The sequence below is a fragment of the Lissotriton vulgaris genome, chromosome 11 (genome assembly GCF_964263255.1).
Source record: "Lissotriton vulgaris chromosome 11, aLisVul1.2, whole genome shotgun sequence".
Taxonomy (NCBI): domain Eukaryota; kingdom Metazoa; phylum Chordata; class Amphibia; order Caudata; family Salamandridae; genus Lissotriton; species Lissotriton vulgaris.
Window position 1 is genome coordinate 213,105,249 of NC_141699.1, and position 20,814 is coordinate 213,126,062.

At 49.0% G+C, this 20,814-nt stretch overlaps 1 protein-coding gene across 7 annotated transcripts in view; it reads right to left on the reverse strand.

Moving 5' to 3' along the window:
* Nucleotides 1–20,814, reverse strand: part of GIT2 (GIT ArfGAP 2) — an 855,235-nt gene that overhangs the window by 129,230 nt on the left and 705,191 nt on the right. The window lies entirely within an intron of this gene.

The following is a 20,814-nucleotide window of genomic DNA, read 5'->3' on the forward strand; positions in this document are numbered from 1 at the left end:
TGTAGTACCCATCTGTCTGATGTTACCGACTGCTAGTGGGAGAGGTGATGACGTATCCTGCCTCCCTCTGGGTGCCCAAGATGGTCTGAGGATGAATTAAAGAGACTTGGAGGCAGTGGCTGCCGAGGGGAGGGTCATAGACTGGCCTGATGTCAGGGCGCCAGTCCCACACAGTTGCTTGGACCTGCGCCCTCAGCCATGAAGAGTGGGAAGCCTGTCAGCCCTGGTAGCTGGGATGGTATGGGTGCAGATGGATACCCCTTCCATATCCATGAAAGGCTGACTGAGGTGGACTAGGGGCCACTGAGAACTCCAACGACCTGGCCCTAGCTCTGATGTCCTTGAAGAGCGCGAGAGCTGCATCCGCCTGGTCTCCAAATAGGCAAGAGCCATCAAAGGGCATGTCCATGGCCATCAAAGAGCATGTCCGTGAGGGAAGCCTGGGCATCTCCTGAAAATCCAGATGCTCTCAGCCAGGCATGGAGCCGCAAGGCCACCAACGATGAAGTCACTTTACCTAGTGAGTCAGTCGTGTCAAGTCCACATCTGATGGAGAAATTTGCTGCATCTCTCCCATCGGCAATTGCATGAGAGAGTATGGCCCGGGTCTCCTCTACGACCATTGGCGTAGAGGAGAGTATGGGTATAACGGCCCAAAAGCTATTAGGTGTTCATGACCACAGTGCCAGGGTGTTGGAAGAGAATATTCTCTTACCAGCCTCTTGGATTCCCTATGTGGTGGAGTGGTAGGGAATCTGGGATGAGGAGGCTTGGACCACCAAGTTCTCCAGGATAGGGTGCTGGGTATGGAAATTGGAATTACCAGGATCGGGGCAATGGCAGTGGGCAATCGCCCTATTCACAGGAGTCACTGTGCAGGGCTTGCGACAGACCCCAAGAAGGACGTCTGAAAGGGCTTCATTAAAAGGGAATAAGGGCTGCAAGGGGAAACTCCCGGATGAAGCACCTCCATAACAAAAGAGGCTCCCTCCTCCATAGCGACAGTAGGTGGGGAAACCAGACCAGTGTAATGTGAGATGTCTAACCCACTGGCCTCACCCAGTTCCTCATACAAGTTGTCCTCCTAAACTGACTCTTCTCCATGGGAGGCATGTCCAAGATGGCAGACTGGGTGGTCGCTGGAGCGTGAGATCCGATCCCCCGCTTCATTTCTCTATTCCAAATGACACTTGCCCCACATGATCAGGGGGTGTGGGTGTTTGCGCCCTGCTGTGGGAAACTCGTTGGTGAGCCTGGCCCAGCAGAGGTTACAGCAGGATGCCTCCAGACATAGTGAGGAGACCACAATTTACAGCCTCATCTGGGCACGATGAAAATAGGCCGCGGCCCCAGCGGCGGTCGGAGATAGCTGCGCAGACCCCTGCCTTGTGAGCTCTGTCCAACCAAAGAACGTCGTGGGCGCTGTGAGCAATGGTAGTGTGGGCAGCCGTGCGCACCCCCCCAGGGAGAGAATCGTCGGAGTACAGAAGAGGGCGGAGCCCCGCTCTAGCAGTTACCACTTGATTGGAATTTCGGCATTCACACACAGCTTGAGATGGGGGTGGCGGCAGAGTAGAATGGCCGTTGCCCAGAGGGAGATAACGTGGCGCTTGAGGCATGCACCGCGGACATACTGGAGGCTATGCGGTAAGGATTAGCTGTTTTTGCCTGTCAACTGTTGGTATAGGCCTGAGCAGTGAAACACTAGGCCCCCTCCCTCACTGCTGGATGGAAAGCTTAGGAAGCATGGCTGATTCCTCATTTCCTCTGGCGCTGACAATCATTAGTGTGGCATACCTTAGCAAGCACTGGATGAGGCAACAATTTGTGTGGAGTAAATCAACAGGCACTGCAAGACACGGTCTGAGAAGCGTGCTGCTGGTGCAGGGTAGCTCACCCTCACATTCCTGCTCACGCAGGGACCAGGCTGATGTCACTGTGGCGCCCTCTGTAGCGCACATCAGGACTGTCAAGGGGAATTGGACAGACCAGGATACCAGGATACTTTGTCAGGGTCTGATTAATCAGACTTTCTAATTGCCCTTTGATGATGGCCAAGGTCCAGAAAGGGAAGACTTGTGCTGTCGTAGAACCGGCCCAATCCTCAGTGAAACAACTTCTGCAGGCCCAGAAATATTCGGAACTACTGGCGGCAGTCAGCTGCCTTAAAGCCTCCATTGAACTGAAACTGAACTCTTTGATAATTGATATGGGGCTCCTGAATGACGACCACAAAAAACTGATGGATAGAATGCAGAGCGCAGAACAGACACTTCCTCCAGTCACAGACTATTAATCACAGATTGAGACACTGCAGAGGGAAGTGGCGCTACTGGGAACAAGAGCAGATGATTCAGAAGGCCGCTCACAACTTAATAATATCAGGGTGATTAACTTTCCGGAGGTGGCAGAGGGGCCAAGCATGAATATGCATCTAGAAACTGACTATCTGAGAAGGTGCTCGGCAGAACAATCGCTACTGTTTTTCGGTAGAAAGGCCACAGAGTATCCGATTGCCCTCCAGCCCCGGGAGCACCACCAAGACCGGTGGTCGCAAGACTCTTTAATTTTCGAGATCAGGACAATATACTGGAAATTGCCTGTGCCAAGGGTCCCTGGATGGTATAGAATAGCAGGGTCACCATCTTCACGGATTACATCATGTCCACAAGCTATGAGACGCATTTTGTGATGTAAAACAGTGGCTCCTCACCTTGAATATCAAATATGCATTGTTGCTGCCTGTGAAGCTAAGGGCTGCATCCGGCATTGAGACATCGTTTTTTGACACCCAAAGAGGTGTGGTCCTGACTGGAATCTAGGGTGGCCACCAGCGCACACCTCCTTCAGAAAATGAGAGAGACTGCAAATCACAAAGTCGCAGGAGGCGTACCACTAAGAGAGGTGGAGCAGTACGTGGCAGACCCACGAAGGCACAAGCTCCTTTGGGCAGAGCGGAGGTGATAGCATAGTGGAACAAACCTTGATATCCAGTTAGGAGGACAGCGACTCTGATGTCACTGGAGGAACTCCAGCGGACGACAAGCTTGTGATGAAGCTGCCGAAGGAACTCCCGGGTGGACTGCAATCACCCCAAGGACTGTGGACCTATTTCATTCTACTTGAGTATCGTACATATTTTTATTCCACATTTCTGATTGACCTTCGGGCTCAGCCTGCAGCGGTGTGTAGGGGAGAAGGTGGATGGGGGTAGAAACACCGGTTGACAGGTGGAGAATTACAAGTCCATATCATTATTAAGATATTGAGGGTGGACTTCACTATAGTTGTGTTAGCGGGCGAGAGGGGCACAGGCGCCTTTCCATGTATTTGAGATGGATTGCCCTCAAAACAGAATTGCTGGCACTAAGTGCCTATGACTGATTGAGGGTATGGCCAGGGAGTGGGAGCTGCAGGGAAATGGTTGGAAGTTTGTTTATTTATATTTTTTTGTTTTATTTCTCGTATCTCTGGTTGTCCTGCTTAATCCCGGACTTACATTGTGTGGCACTAACAACACACGTTACATGATTCACCTGACTTTCCAGTAATACAAGGTACTGTCTTGGAATGTGAGGGGCATGGATAACTATGGTAGGCGACACAAGATTTACTCCTAACTGCGGAGACACAATATTAGGTTTGTATGCCTCCAAGAAACCCATTTGACTAATGAGGAACTCACCAGGCTACGTAAACTATGGCGTGGCTTGGTGTTAGGTACCACATATTCCGCCTATGCCAGGGGGAGTCTGCTATGGGTGGCACCAGAAGTTTTATTTATGCTGGGGCAAAGTATAATTGACCCAGAGGGTCGCTATGCCATAGCAGAGGGTACACTGGACAGTGAACCTCTCACATTGGTGGTAGTGTATACTCTTAACGTGGGACAACCCATGTTTTTCAAGTCAATCACACCTACTCTACTGTAGTCCCCAACAACACCATCATTGTGGTGTGGGGATGATAACTGTGGCCCGAACCTGTTCATGGATCGATCTCCTGCCCCAGTCCGGGAGCGCAAGCTCACATTAATACTAGACAGTTACTGCAGTGGGCCCGTGATAGGTAGGTGCTGGATGTGCGGCGAGCTTATACCCATTACATCGTGGACACTCCCTCTACTCACATTTACATGTACTCGATACACGTATAGATTAGATTGGATTGGATTCACGCTAGCAGAGGATAGATGTCTGCCTGGAAGGGGGCTGAATATTTAGCTAGGATATTGTCAGATCATTGCCCTTTGGACTCGGGTGCATGAACAGATCACTCACAATTTCACTAAGAATGAAGGCACAGCCACACATGAGGGGATTCAATGGGATGCATTCAAGGTATCTATAAGAGGAGAATGAATGTTTACACAATTTGGCATAAAGAGAGGTCTACAGCTGGAAATACTAGAGTTAGAGGGGTGGCAAAGAGGAATTGGTAATATTTGATCATCTCCATTCTTTGCTCAATCTCGAGTATAAAGAGCTGAGTAAGGTATTGGCAAATAGACTAACACCAATGATACACATGGTAATCCATTCAGATCAGAATGGGTTTATTTCAGGCAGGAATGCGTTTTTAAATCTGCTTTGGTTATTTGGGGTTAAGGACTGTGCATGTCAGTCAGACACACAGTGATGGGCAGCCCTTGATATAGAAAAGGCGTTAGACGCTCTCGATTGGAGTTACTTACAGGCGGTCTTAGTGAAGCTAGGACTGGGCCGAGAATTTTGTACCTGGATAGGGGGTTTATATGAGCTCAAAATCGCTAGAGTACATATAGGGAAGATTATTTCAGATAGTTTCAGGATTGAGATGGGCCCCAGGCAAGGTTGTCCCATGTACCCCCTGCCATTTGCCCTGGCCATGAAGCCATTGACTTGTATGCTCTGCAAACAGGTACATGACTGGGGTAATACAGTTGGAGATCACCCAAACACAGTCTCCATGTATGCAGACGATATGCTGACAATTTATGAGCTGATCCTACCATTCTGCCAGGGGTTAGGTCGGCTTTGGATGTGTTTGGCGGCATCTCCAGACTGAGAATCAACTGGGGAAAATCCTGTTTACTCCCCTTGCTACAGACACCTGACCTTCCACTTCACCCCACTGGGGATGCTCCGCTGTTGTGGAAGTATGATACTTTCAGGTATCTAGGAGTGTAAATATATCATTTTGAACAAAACCTAGTAGAAGGGATCCTTGAGAGGGCTGTGTCCTCAATCAGACAATCACTACCTCTATCACCTCTGGGGGGAGTGTCTATAGCTAAAATGTTGGCCCTTCTGCGACTCCGGAACTTCTTTGCAGCACTCTCAGTGATACTGAAGAGGCCTTTCTTCGTAGACCTTTGGCGATTGTTGTCTACATTGATATGGGCAAATAAAAGGCATAGGATGAAACGCACAAGTTACTACTTGTGTAACGATATAGCTGTAAGAGATATTAGTTAGTGATAGATTTCTTACCTTAGAATATCCCCAGGCATCAGACTGGATCCGGAAATTTTTGCGTAGCAGTACCCTTGTGCGTCGGTAGGTGTCGTCTGCGGCTCCGCGTCCGTCGTCAGCATTGTGGGCGCCGTGATGACGTCGGAGTACTTAGACGCCGCCTCCGCGTGCTGACGTCAGTTCTTAGACACAGCTTTTCCGCGCCAGAAACGCAGAGCTATGCTAAAAACCAACACTGGTGCCATTGAAACTAGGGCCCTGAAAGGGGATGACCTTAACCCTAAAATATCGGTTCGCAGAACGGGGAGGATGGGTTGGTCGGTAAGGAATCTATCACTAACTAATGTCTCTTACAGATATATCGTTACACAAGTAGTAACTTGTGCATCTGAAAGAGACACGTTAGTGATAGATTCCTTACCTTAGAATAGATACCCCAGCAATACCAACCCCGGTGGTGGGTCTGCGAACAAATAATCACACCAGAAAGTCCTGGAGGACAGAACGGCCAAAGATGCCATCCCTCCGGACTTGGCTGTCCAGGCAATTGTGTCTTGCAAACGTGTGCTGCGAGGCCCACGTAGCTGCCTGGCAAATGTCCTGCAAGGGCACTCCTCGGCCCAGGGCAGTTGTAGTCGCCGTGGTCCGAGTGGAGTGAGCCCTTAGACCCACAGGGGGTTCCTTCTTAGCCAAGGAGTAACACGCCTGGATACACAAGATGATCCACCGCGAGATGGTCCGCTTGTGCACCGCCTTTCCCTTCTTAGCGCCCACGTAACCAACAAAGAGTTGGTCATCCACCCTAAACTGGCGTGTGCGATCCAGCTAGTAAGAGCGCATGTTTTGGGTCCAGACGGTGGAGCCTCCTTTCCTCTTTCGAGGGATGCGGAGGCGGAAAGAAGGTGGGCAAGGTGATGGACTGCCCGATGTGGAAGGCTGTGACTACCTTGGGCAGGAAAGAGGGCCTAGTCCGCAATACAACCTTGTCCGGATGGACCGAAAGGAAAAGAGGTTTAGAGGATAGAGCCTGGAGCTCACTCACTCTCCTGGCAGAAGTGATGGCAACCAGGAATGCAGTCTTCAAAGTAAGAAGGCGGATAGGGCAGTTGTGAAGTGGCTCAAAGGGAGCGCACATCAGAAAAGTAAGAACAAGGTTCAAGTCCCACTGAGGCATCACAAAGGAAAAAGGTGGAAACGTATGTGTGATGCCTTTCAGCAATCGATTAACAACAGGGGACTTGAACAAAGAAGGCTGATCAGGCAGCCTTAGAAAGGCTGAAAGGGCAGAAAGGTAGCCCTCGATAGTGCCCAGAGCAGAGCCCTGCTGGGCAAGAGAAAGAAGGAAGAGAAGAACCCCAGAAAGAGGGGCAGAGAGAGGATCCACAGCCTTTGCTGTGCACCATGCCACAAATCTGTTCCACCTGCAGGCGTATACCCACTTTGTGGAGGGACGCCTGGCTGCCAGAATGATGTTACATACTTCAGGAGGCAAGTCAAATTGCCTCAACTGTCGCCGCTCAATCTCCAAGCATGGAGGTGGAGACTGGACAGGTTCGGGTGGAGTACCGTCCCCTGCTGCTGCGACTGAAGGTCCTCCTGAAGAGGCAGTCGAACCGGGGGATCGACTGACATACTGAGTAGCTCGGGATACCAGTACCTTCGTGCCCAGTCCGGAGCCACAAGGATGACTTGTGCCCGGTCGCGCTTGATCTTCTTCAGCATTCTGGGCAGAAGTGGTATAGGCGGAAAGGCGTACAACAGACCGCAACTCCACTCGCGACGAAAAGCGTCTCCGAGCGAGTGCCGCCTTGGAAATTCCAACGCGCAGAACTGATGACATTGCGCGTTCTCTTCGGTGGCCAATAGATCTAACCAAGGCTCTACCCACTGCTGAAAGAGGCCTTGCGCCACGTCCGAGTTCAAACGCCATTCGTGATCCATCATGCACCGGCGGCTGAGTTTGTCTGCCCTGGCATTCAGAGAACCTGCCAGGTGTTGAACCTCCAGGGTCACACCCTGATGTTCCAGCCACTGCCAAAGGCGCAGAGCTTCCTGGCAGAGGGTCCACGACCCCACCCCGCCCTGTTTGTTGCAGTACCACATGGCGGTGGTGTTGTCCGTGAACACTTGCACTACACTCCCCCGGACAGAGGGGAGGAATGCCTTCAGTGCTAGTCGAATCGCCCGCAGCTCCAAAAGGTTGATATGGAGCCGGGACTCCGCAGGAGACCAGAGGCCTCTGATCGCCGCCTCTCCCATGTGGCCTCCCCAGCCCTGGAGGGACGCGTCCGTCACAACTACGTGCTCCGGTTGGGGAAGGGAGAGGGATCTGCCACTGGCCCAATCGCGGTCCGTGAGCCACCACTGCAGCTGTCTCGCAGTGCCCTCCGAGATCAGGACATGGTCGGACAGGTTGCCCTGATACTGGGCCCACTGAAACTTCAGGTCCCACTGCAGAGCCCGCATCCGCCAACGGGCATGATGCACCAGAAGGATGCAGGAAGCCATCAGCCCCAGAAGCCTCAGCGTCAACCTGACTGAGACTAGGGATAAAGTCTGAAAGATTGGAATCAGAGCCTGTATATCCTGAACCCGCTGCTCGGGAGGATAAACCCGAAACTGCGCTGAGTCGAGAACCGCTCCGATGAAGAGGAGCTTCTGAGAGGGACACAGGTGTGACTTCGGCACATTGATGGAGAACCCCAGCTGGTGCAGGAGGTCTGCCGTCGTCTGGAGGTGGCTGACGACTGTCTGGGGCGAGACCACCTTCAACAACCAGTCGTGCACACCTGTGGGGCGCTGGTAAGGCTGAAGGGGAGCACGGTAAACTGAAAGTGCTCGTGGCCTACCGTGAACCGCAGGTAGCACCGGCAGGACGGGGATGTGGAAATAAGTGTCCTGCAAGTCCAATGCTACCATCCAGTCTCCTGGGTCCAGGGCAGCTAAGACCTGAGCCAGAGTCAGCATTTTGAACTTCTCCTTCCGGAGGAAGCCGTTGACGTTCTGTAGGTCCAAGATAGGGCGTAGGCCCCCTTTGCCCTTCTTGGGTACCAGAAAGTAGTAGGAGTAGCAACCATACCCTACTTCTGGCCCAGGAACGCGCTCGATGGCCCCCTTGGCCAAGAGAGCCGTAACTTCCTCCTGCAGAAGCCGCAAATGATCCCCAGATACGCGGTGGTGTTGCGGTGGCATGGCTTGAGGGGTCGTCTCAAAGGGGAGGGAAGAGGCCCTTCGGACGATTTGCAGCACCCACCTGTCCGACATGACAGTGCACCAGTGAGAGTGGTGATGGCGAACCCTGCCCCCCACTGGCGCCACATGGGCCGAAAAACACGGACTAGGAGGGTTTTGATGCGCATGCTGCGGGGGAGGGTGTGGACTGGCCTCGCCGTTGTCCCCGACCGCCTCCACGGCTATTTCCACGGCCGCCACCGCGCTGGATGTTAGTCTGCGGTGCGTGGCTGGCAGCACGTGTGGGGGCGCCCCTTCCTTGGCAACGAAAGGAGCGAAAGGCACCCGTTTGCTGGCGCGAGGCCGAGTGGCCCAAGGACTTGGCCGTAGCCCTGGAGTCCTTAAAGCGCATGGTCTGCCTTGTCGCCAAAAAGGTGACGGCCTGAGACGGCATGTACATCAGTGTATTTTGGACATCGGCCGAAAAATTGGCGGACCTCAAACAGGCGTGGAGACGAATCGCCACCGTCGTTGCCATCGCTCTACCTAGTGAGTCGGTGGTATCCAGCCCACACCGGATAGAATATTTTGCTGCATCCCGGCCTTCCACAAGGGCTTTGCCGAGTTTGGCCCGTACCTCCAACGGACACTCTGGCAGCAATTCCGCGACCGTATCCCACAGAGAGTGAGTGTAGCGGCCCAAGAGGCATGCGGTGTTGGAAGACCGCAGTCCCAGACTAAGGGAGGAGAATACCTTTTTGCCGTACTGCTCATACCTCTTGGATTCCCTGTCCGGCGGGGCCGACGGGAATGTGGTCTGGGAATTTGATGCCTGGATGACCAGGCTCTCAGGGGTGGGGTGGGTGGACAGGAAACATGGGTCGCCCGGGGCCGGGCGGTGGCGTCTGGCCACGTTCCTATCTACGAGCGAACCCGTAGCGGGCCTGGACCAAGTGCCCAAAAGAACGTCGGTCAAGGCCTCATTAAACGGCAGCAGAGGCTTGGTCGAGCTTGTCTGCGGTTTAAGGACCTCAGTGAGGAGGTTAGTCCTCACGACCGCGACGGGGAGCTCAAGGCCCAAGGCCTTGGCTGCCCTCATCAACACCACGCTCGCTGTAGGTTGCCCCCTCCTCCGTAGCCACGGTAGGAGGTGAGACAAAACCAGTGTCTGGTGATGTGTCCAGACCACTGGCATCCCCAAGTTCACCTGTCCAGTACTCTTGAGACTGACACTCTCGGGTCAGAGGGTCCTCAGACGCCTCCCAATACTCCTCTTCACCCATCCCCTGATAGTCAGGGTTGTCAAACGATGAGGCCGGTTCATAGAAGCTAAACTCCCCAAGCAGCGTCGAAAGCGGCGCCGTTCTGACGCCGGAACCGGAGCGAGGGAGGCATCAGGGACGGCGCCGCCCGAGGACGGCGCCGGAGGTGACACCTGAGGGACCGGCGCCGGTGAGGTAGTTAGGTCAACCGGCGACGACCCGGATCCCGAAGCGGATCCAATGGGGCCCTGCGGCGTCGGGCCCAAAGGCGCCGGCGGCGTCGGAGCCGAAGCACCCGACAGCGCCGGGGCCGAAGACCCCGACCCGCTAGGGGCTCCAGATGGAAGAGAGGTTCCTCATGGCCATGAGGAAGCGCTCGATCTCCCCCGGCGTCGTGCCTTGCCCAGGGACCGGAGGGTGTGGAGCAGGCCGCGACGCCCGCGACTCTGATGGAGCCGCGTGGGCGATATCACCCGAACCCCCGGCCGCATCGCGCGAGTTTCTGGGGGAGTCAGAAGAGCGATGACGTCTCTTCGACTTCTTGTGCTTACCTGACGACTTCGACCCGGAGGAGTGATGCCGACTCTCGGAGCTGTGATGGCTCCGACCCCGCAACCTGTCCCTTGACCTCCTGTGGGACCGGGACCTCTCGCAGCTCGGGGCCGACTACCGGAGTTCGAGTCGCTTGCTGGACCGCTCCCGCCTACTTTTCGAAGTCCCGGCCCGGTAGTCGGGGCAGGCCTTGTCGTCGTGGTCGACGCCGAGACAGTGGAGACACTGACGGTGAGGGTCGGTGACTGACATCAGTCGGTCGCAATCCTCACAAGGCTTGAAACAGGCATCCCTATCGGCACTGTCCGGAGTCAGAAGACTCAAGAAAAATGATCAAAAGGGATCAAAAAAGTTTAGTCAAAAAGTGACTAAAGGTACTGCTTTTTCCATATCTGCGCTGCTGGCGCAGAAAAAAGAAGAACTGACGTCAGCACGCGGAGGCGGCGTCTAAGTACTCAGAAGACGTCATCACCGTGCCTACGACTCCGACAACGGACGCGGAGCCGCAGACGACGCCTACCGACGAGCAAGGGTACTGCTACGCTAAAATTTCCGGATCCAGTCGGACGCCTGGGGATATTCTAAGGTAAGGAATCTATCACTAACGTGTCTCTTTCAGATTAGAGACGTTATGTGCTCCACTGGAGGATGGAGGGTTGGGTGCTCCCAATAATGAGCTTTAATATGCCGCAGCCCAACTCCAGTGGCCATGTCTGGTGGGCTCTGCCGTTTGGGGTTGGGGATTATTTGCCATTAAAGTGGTTCTTAACCTGCCCGTAGCATGCTGCTATTACTAACATGTTGGTGAAGATGGCGGTGTGGAATTAGAAGAAATATACATTTCAGGGTAAACATGATGCACCCTATGCACCTGGCCTCCCACTCTGGGCACCCCCACAGAGCAGACATTTTATTGGAATTTTTCCGATGAAATCCTGGACAGCAGCTGGCTATGAAACCTGGGAGGGGGGATATAATAGTAGATGGTAGTTTTTGCACTTTTAAGGAGTTGATGGAGGGGGGTGGACTAGACCCGGGGGAGTTTCTTTTGAATTCCTCACTGAGTAGAGCGGCTGGGAAATTGTAGAGGTTGGATGGGAACTCTGTACAGACGGCTGGTCCATTGGAACTAATGTTAACATTGACAGGATCCAGGCGGGCTATCTCACAAACATACAGAGCGTTACAGGAGGAGGGAATAGACAAGGGGTTGCCGGTACTTAATGGATGGTGGGAGAAGAAATTGACTATCGAAATACAGGACTCCACATGGCAAAGATGTTTGTGCTCAGTTAGAACCACACGAAATGCACGTTTTAGATTTATGCAATTCAATTATAATCATCATGTGTACCTTTCCCCAGACAGAATGGAAACATTTTCCAAGGTATGGGGGTGATGTGTCCTAGATGCCAACAGGTTAATGGTGATGCCTTTGCAATGGTTGTGTGGCTGAGGGATGTGATTTGATGGGCGAATGTAGAACTCTCACTTCGAATGGATGCCAAAGCTTGAGATGGGAGGTGTAATCTTGTGGAACAATGGACGGATTACTTAACCAGACTGAATATGATTCTTGCCCCTACCGACCACACTAATATACCTCAGTCGTGAGGCAGTTTGTTCAATCCATTTGGGGGCGGGAGGGGGGGGGACTGTTGACTATTATGATGCCTGACTTAATCTGGTAATGGGAAGGGGGAGAGGGTGCAGGGAAAAATTCAGGGTTGATTGTTTTCTTTATTTGATATGTGTTTCTTCTTTATGGTGACAGCAGGCTCAAGATGGCACAGCCTTACAACTCCTTTGATTAATAATCATTCACATGTAAATGTTTTGCTGCAAAGGCTGAATAAACCAGATTAACCCAGACGAAGCCACTGTAACACCTTTGGAGTTGAAAATGTATACTAAAAGTGAACTCTACCAAAAATGTCAAAAAAGGTATTTAGAAAAAAAAAGGTTTTTGTCTATAAGGGTGCATAGACCTCTTCCAAACGTCTCTCTCCAGGTCTATCCATTGAATAAGGCACTGACTTCGCTCTGGGGAGTATGTCATTGGTCGGCGCCGAATGTGGTGACGGACGACACCCATCGGGCTCCGTGTCGGAGTCCGGTAGGACGATGGGATGGTGGTGCCTAGGGGCGTCGCTGGCACTGGATAGGGCATCTGTTGCATCAACACTGGAGAGGACGCAGCGGAAGATCTGTCTCACTAGTTGCTTGGCTCCAATGAGGAATCCTTGGGGCCTGAGTGGTGCAGAGAGTGAACTAGTTGGCGTGGTCCTCATAGGGGTCCCTCCCACACCCATGGGGCCCGAAGGAACTCCTGAGGGGGTCGGCCGACCAAAAATTAGGCGCATGGTCTTATAAAAGTCGACTTACGGGGTCCGGAGTGCTGATGTTCCCTCATCTTGTCAGATGACTTCAACTAAGTTAAAAATCATTTAGATTTCTTCTACTTATGCTAGTGGGAGATACCCAACTTCCCAGAAGACTTCCAATGGTATGACAAACGTAGAGACTGGCATTGCGAACAGTCTCAGGACCTCCCAAGCAGACAGGATGTAGAGTATCGCAAGGGTGACAAACATCGGGCAGAAAGGAGATTGTGGGAGCGCTCCCTCAGCACCTTTACATGCATGGCACGGCAGTCCTCACAAGCCTTGGAGTCGTGTCCCGGTTCCAGGCACCACAGGCACACCAAGTGGGGTTCTGTCCATGACATTTGCAGATGACAGGCTTGAAGCTTTATACCTAGCTGGGTTTTTGGATGACATCCTCACGCCAGGAGATAAATCTCAAAAACGTCAACAAAAAGTAAAAAAAAAATGTAGTAAAAAATTGACTGAGCAGTATTTTAATCTGAATCAATCTGGCCCAAACTAGGTCGACTTAGAAACGAACTACGTCACCTACCAGCACTCAGGGGGTACTGCTTGCAAATCTTCTGGATATAGTCTGACAGCAAGGGATATTTAAAGGTAAGGAATCTTAGCCTAGAAGTCTCTAGCAGATGTCAGTGGTTAGGGTGGTGCCTATAAAATGTTCCATGACATCAAGCCTGGAGCCTAGAAAGTCAATTGGCGCTACATGCTAGCATGCAGGAGCTATTTCATACAGTCTTCTGGATCCAGTCTAGCACTTGGAGAAATTCACAATGTGAGGAATCTGCAGTTAAAAGTGTTTAAGAGAATAATTAAATGCATTCAAAAAATTTCCCTTTAAACACATTGAAGTTTCAGATTTTCAAGTAAAATTGTTGTAGCTGTTACAATTAAAATGTAGTACACCGAGATTAACGTTATTATGAAGTATACATTTAGTATCCCAATAAAACAGTTTGATTAGTGAAATAGGTTTTCTTTAATGTAACAGGTTGAAACATTTAGAAATATTAACACTTACAGATTTCTGAAAAGAAATCGGTCCAAGATTAAAAAGTAGATTCTGTGAAGGATGTGACAAGTACTGGAAAGGCATACACATATTTTACTACATGTGACTCAGGAGTGAATTAAGATAACTCGTATATCTATGTTCTGGCTAGTGCAAAAAATACTGCTTACCTGCAAGTGCAGTTTTCCAGCATCAACGTGTTTTAGCACTTTAAATGCTTTTTATGAAAATAGAAATACCAAAGTTTAAGCCAAGAAATCGGTCAAATTGATCAAGAGCATTGATTCACTTACATTCACCTCAGATTTGCAGCACATGGACCTTTCCTTTAGTCTTTTTAGCAGTGGCCAGGCTGATCTATTTCATTTCCACCCAGGGGTCATTTAGATTTCTCATCAGATTATTTATTCAGGAGGACTGGCCTCCACAGAAGGATGTTAGATTGATAGTAATGCTTAGTTATAGGTACAGGTACGTAATTGTGCTTTGTCAGCATTGGATCGTTTTTAGTTTTCGCCTGAGACAGCACGTGTTGTTGTTTAGCTTACAGTGGGCTTAGAGCTTGCCCATTGCTTACAATTGGTTTGCTGTATCGTCACCCTCATTTGCTTGCTTCTCTTTGGGCAGCATATGCAGGCTTCAAATCCTCTTCTTCTGTTTGACCCTCCACAAGAGCATAACCCAAGTACTTGGGTCTTTTCACCACTCATTCTTTGGAAGCTAATGTTTTTTTTTCTGTTTTGGTGAACCACTCTGTGGGAGTGCATATGTTTGCGAGTTGTTTCCCTCATCAGCCCCCCACACACACTGTCACTCTCTCTCACCGGATTCTGTTCTCCTTTGTTGCTTTCCCCACCCAATGTCTGTGTTGTTGCATTCTCCCTCCATGTTGTTGCTTGCCTCATGCTCCCGCTGTCCAGGTTGTAGCCTGCCACATCCTGTTGTCCGCGAGGTCACCGCCAATGCTTGTCCCATCATGCAGTCCATGTTGTGGTTTGCTTCCTCTTAGTTTTTTCTTGCCCTTTCCCACCCTCATCCTGCTGTCTGTTACTGCTGGCCACTCCCGCTGCCTGTGTTGTTAATTAGTCATTCCATGATGTTATTTGCCCCTACGACCCTTCTTCAACAGTCCCTGTTATTGCTTGTCTCTTCTCGCCCTCTATGTTGATGCTCGCTCCCTACCACCTTCCGTATTGTTGCGTATTCCTCCTGTCCTCAGTGTTGTTGCTTGCTCCCTTTAACTCTTCGTGTTGTTCTTCGCCTTCTTCTGTTGTCCGTGTTGCCCTCACCTACTATGCCCCCCCAAAAAAGCAGTTAGCACTGCCAGAGTCGTATCACTTTTTTTAATAACTTGCAGCCCTACACCAATTCCTCCCTCCTGTTGTCGTTGCTTGCTTGCTTCCACCCACCGACAGTAACAAAACAAAAATAATGATATCACACAGACACATCTGACTGCGTCATAGTGCTTTTTCAATACACCCTTAATGTGTTTTGGACAGAAGGGCCTTTGTTGAGGCAGCGGAGTATACTGGAAGGGCAGTGACACTGCCAACAAGTAATAAAGAAAAAGAAATCACAAAAAATAAAATCCATTATGCCTCTGCTTTGCTTAACTATGTCTTTAACATTTTTTCTATTTCTGTATGACAGAAACAGATGATCAGGAGTTATTTTCTTGCATAATACTTCATGTGCTTTTGGTATTTTGTCTACGCAACAATATGTCAGCTATATACACAGACAGGGGTCTGGGAGAAAACCAGTAAGCACTTTGTTACAATAAAGAAAGATCCATAGTCTATAGGTATATTCAGGATCATAACTTTATTTCATCTTCAGATCCATGAGATAGTGTAGAGACAGACTAGATACCCCACCAGGAGCAGTTCCACTGCTCAGCCCTTCAAGCCAACTGACATCACCTTACTGATCAACCCTCCCAACATTCCAACGACATCATCAAGGGCCAAGCAGGACAGCAGGGGGAAAGCACAGGGAGGATGCATAAGACATGTTACATTACAACACACTTAATTTTACCACTTAGCAATAGTGACAGCCCTTTCAGGTGTTAATTCGTTTTGTGTTTTCAGCAATACATTATTCATCTGGAAACACTGAGATAGTTGTTAAATTAAGAAAGCGTGCATCTTGTTTACTCATCTAGCCAAAGTAAGGTTTCTAATTATGCTCCTTTCCATGACAGAAGCTTCAAAAGTCTGAGAGATAACGTCCCAATGCACAGGTTGGTATACAGGGCCCTATTGAAACCAATGTCTCATCTTCCATATGAAGTTAACTGCAGTAAAGTGCTTGGCATCTGCTTACCCTCTGCTGGAGTAACATTCAACTTCCTGCTATATGCCCCAAGACAGAAACTTCATCAAGTTTGACATGGTACCACAAATTGTCCTTCATATTGCAAAATAATTCCCATGAAAATATTATCTCGCATTATGAAGAAATTTTATTTTACTAATTTTTCCCATTCCTGATATATTGTCAAGAAGAAGGCACAGGGAGACTGCAGGTATTATCAACAGATATCTTAACTGCTTTTTCAATGATAAAGATGCTTTAGCAGTCTACATGGATAGCACTACTCAAAACCTTGCATTTCTTGGCTGGGTGGTTACGTGACACTGGAGCATTAAATGGATATTTCATGGTCTGTTTGTCAGAATTTAAAAACATTATACAAATTGAGCCATTTGTGGGTGATAAACCAATTTAAAGACAGTAAAACAAGGTGATGGTTAATTTTAAAGGCTCACTGAAAACTGAAATAACATGCATGCTCAAGAAGTAATGGGCGAATAAGAGAAGATAGCCCCTAGGGAATATCTCAATCATTTTAAAGTTTATTGTTATTATCTGGTTGAGATTCCTCTCCCACACTTTAGTTTTCTTCCTCATCAAAATTCTCCTCTTCATCACAGTGTGCATTAGCTTGTGAATCTTACCTCTATTAGGAAATGTCTGTCATTCCTCCTATCCATGTGGCCTTATAATGGTTTTCTTTCTTATCACACTTCTTTACTAGTTTAAGTATGGTATCTATCAAGGTTGGTAGTTTATCCTTTTCTTCCTCTCAAGTGTCAGTACATCTAGCATGGTCGCTGGGGAGATGGGGAGTGCCTGATTGACAAGGCCCTTATGATGACTGATCGGTTTACTTCTGTTGACATTTGGTGTGCCGGCTTCAAGGGAGTTGGCAGTGGAGTCAAAGACTGTTTCATCAGTTTTGAGGATCCTAAAAACATAAAGCCCAATCCAGGAACCCAATACATGGGGGTTCTTCCTGAGAGGTTTTACAGATTCTGAGAAAGATATTTTCATTTTTTTAAGAGCAAGGGTTATGAAAAAAAAGCTAAAACGCTCAAGGCGCCTGATTTAATGAACCTTGCGAACAGATCTTAGAGTTTACGACATAAAGAGTGCATGTAATGTATGCAGTCTTCACGAGGCTCCTTTAGCAATATTTTTCTATCCAAAGACTATCCATCCACAAAGATTGACTTTCTTTCTGAGGATGTGACATGTCTGCTATAAGCTAGAACACTTTTCTGAGAGGTAAGATTTAGGATCCTACAGATGAACAAAAAGAGCACCTCCAGAATGGAGAAGCTCCCCCTGGAGTATAGGTTTTTCTGCAAAGCAAAACTCATGCTGCTATTCATTGAAATTCTTCAAAGAAGCATTTGCTCAAACAGGGAACTGTCTCTCCACAGACAGTGTAAAAAGAATCTTAAAAGGCCTCTAGGAGTGGGGCTAAAGTAAATCTCCGATTCACCAATGCAAAAGCATACTAAAATAATGTCGGTGAACTGCCTATCTGAATTCCATACAAGTTCATAAATGTTGCTAAATAGTAATATAACATACGATAAAAAATTTAGCATTTCCAGCTTGACTATAAAAAATAACCACTTAAGGATCTATGAAATATTCAATATCAGAGAAAAAACAACATGAAAAGCCACAGAGAATCTAATTGCAGCATAAAGTCTAATTAATAATTAACATTTGCATAGATTCCCAGACCGCTAGTTATTGTCCACATCCTATTTAAAATAAACAAATCAGCCAAGATTAAAAAAAAGAATTGGGTTCAAGTCAACAGGTTTTGCCTCATCCACTGGCTATTCCTGTTACCAGTTTCATGGGTATCCTCAATGCATTCAAGTCAACCTGAAACCGGATTAAAAAGTCAAGGAAAAAAATGATGGAAAAGTGTACAACACCCTTCTTATCAGTGTTCAGTGTCACTCCCCTATCCCTGCATCCTCCATCCACAGTTCCAAATGTACAGTTTACTTAAATTAAACCGATAAATAACTCCGCAAATGCCAAATGTAATGGGGTCGATTAATACTGAAAAGGATTGATCATCCATCCAATGGCCTTTGGTACTATCAATGTAAAAGATGAATGCTCTTTTGCATCCAAACAGGAGTCACTTCTATTTCCGGATGTGAAGAGGGTGGGGGGGAAGAACATTGGAAAAGTGGCTGATTTGAAGATGTGAAAAGAGGCCACAACCTTTGGGAGAAAAGCCACTATGGTCCTCAGCACCACTTTGTCCAGAAAGAAGGTGTGTAGGGTGGCTGAACTGACCGAGTTTGGAGCTCATTGATTTGACAAGAGCATGTGATTGCGATGAAAACTTTCCTCAGGGATAACAGATGTAGGGAACAGCTGTGTAGCAGCTCAAAAGGAGCACAGAAAATGAAGGACCAAATTAAAGTTCCACTGTGGCATCACAAAAGGTTTTAGAGGGAACATGAGGACCAAGGTTTGAGAAAACACATCCCAACAGGAGATCTCTAGTAGGATGGTTGGAACGACCAACAGCAAAAAAAATCAAAAAGGACCAACAAGTAACCTTTAACCACTGCAAGTCCTTGTGGGCTCTAAGACTGGAAGATCAGTAACACATCCAACAGTTTGGCATGTAATGGGTCCATACCCGGAGTGCTACATTAAACCACAAACCAGTCCCAGCATCCCACATAAATGAATCTTGTAGAAGGAAGCCTGTTCTTGATGACATGCACTACTTTGGAAGATAGATTAAATGCAGTTGTCACCACCCAATCTCCATGCATGGAGGTGTAGATTGAGCAGGCAAGGGTGCAAGACCTTGACTTGCTGCTGTGACAAAAGATCCTCCCAAAGCAGCATCCTGATTGGAGAACAGATGCTCATGGACAGATGTTCTGGGTACCACACTCCATTATCCAAACCAGAGCCACTAGGATGACTTGGGCCCGTCATTCCTGATGCTTAGAGAGCTCAGGGCAAGAAGAGGTCGGGTGGAAAGGCATATAGGAGTCTCAAGGTCCAATCCAAGCAGAATGGAACTCCAAGAGAGTGCCTTCTTGGGAACTCCAACGCACAAAAGTGCTGCATTGCAAATTCTCAGTGATGCCACAGAGATTCAGTCATGTATCTAGACAATAGTGGAAGACATCCTGCTCCACCTACGGATGCAGTTGCGCTTCGTGATCCGCAAGGCATCTTTGTCTGATTTTACCTGCCCTGGCATTTCAAGATCCCGCCAGGTGGTGTATGATCCAGGAGATGTCCCTGATGATTCAGCACAACCCAAAGATGCAGAACATTTTAACAGAGTCCAGTTCATTAAAAAATAAAAAATAAATTTACTTACCTGGGTGCCGCTGCCTCTCCTCCGTCGTCTTCTGGTGAAGCAACAAGAAGTACACAGCCTCCCAAAATCCCCTGTCTAATCAGAATGCTGCCTAACAGCAGTGTTTTGATTGGTCTGAGCGCCGTGGTTCGGCGCTCAGACAGGGGCTTGGAGGCTGGTTATGTTCCCCACCAGACTGTGTAATGCAGCCTGGTAGGGAAGATGCAAAGTGTGCATGATGGTTTGGCCAGCCAAGCAGTCATGCACACTTAAGGAGTGTAATTAACACTCCTTCTGCTGCCCACTGCACTGGCCAGCCCAGCCCTTCCCGCACCCCTTGCAGAGCAGTGAGGCGACGGTCCACTGCCTTAGCGGAGGAGACGCAGCTGGCTATACAACCATGGTCATCACTGTTGTGAGCGACCGAGGGCACTAGAAAGGCAAAGGAGAGCATAGTGAATGAAAGTGCTCCTGCTCCATCGTGAAATTCAGATAACGCCTGTAGTCTTGCAGGGTAGGGATGTTGAAAAGTGTCCTGCATGTCTATCGCTACCATCCAGTCTCCAGGGTAGGGGAAGACAGGACCTGGGCTAGAGTGAGCATCTTGAATTAGCCTTTCTACAGGAAGGCATTGAAAAGGCAAAGATCTAAAATAGGATAAAGGCCTCCTTGAGCACTTGGAAGTAGCAAGAGTAACACAGTTTCTACTGGCGAGACCAGAACCATTACTCTAAGTCCTTGGGCCAAAACGGCTTGCTGCAAGAAAAGCAGATGGTTTACCGCCAGCTGCTGTGAGGATGGTGGAATGGGCAGCAGGTTGAGAAGAAAGAGAAGTGTTTAACCCTGCTGGACAACTTGAAGAACCTACTTGTCCAAAGTGATAATGCTACCAAGGGAGAAAATGTCAGTCTCTGGGAGGGTGGGTGTGCGCCTGAAAGGGCACACTAAAGAGGTTTTGCAGCAGCAGGAGGAGCAGGAGATTAGGATGTTCGCTGCACTTGATGTCTGTGTGGTTTGTGGGTATTAGGACTTTGCCCATGAAAAGGCTGTAGGGTCTGCTGGGCTGGATGTACTGAAAGCCATATTCTTCGACCGGGAGAAACTGCTTGCTAAACTGATGTTTTGGAACAGACAGGCCCAAGGAGTGCAATATGGCCTTGCTGTCTTTACAACGCTTCAGGGAGGAGTTTTCCTTCTCGCCAAAGATGCAAGAGCCATTGAAGAGCATGTCTATTAGGGAAGACTGGACATCTCCAAAGAAGCACATAGACCTCATCCAGGTGTGTCTTTTAAGTGTCATGCTAGTGCTAATTGCCAGAGCAAG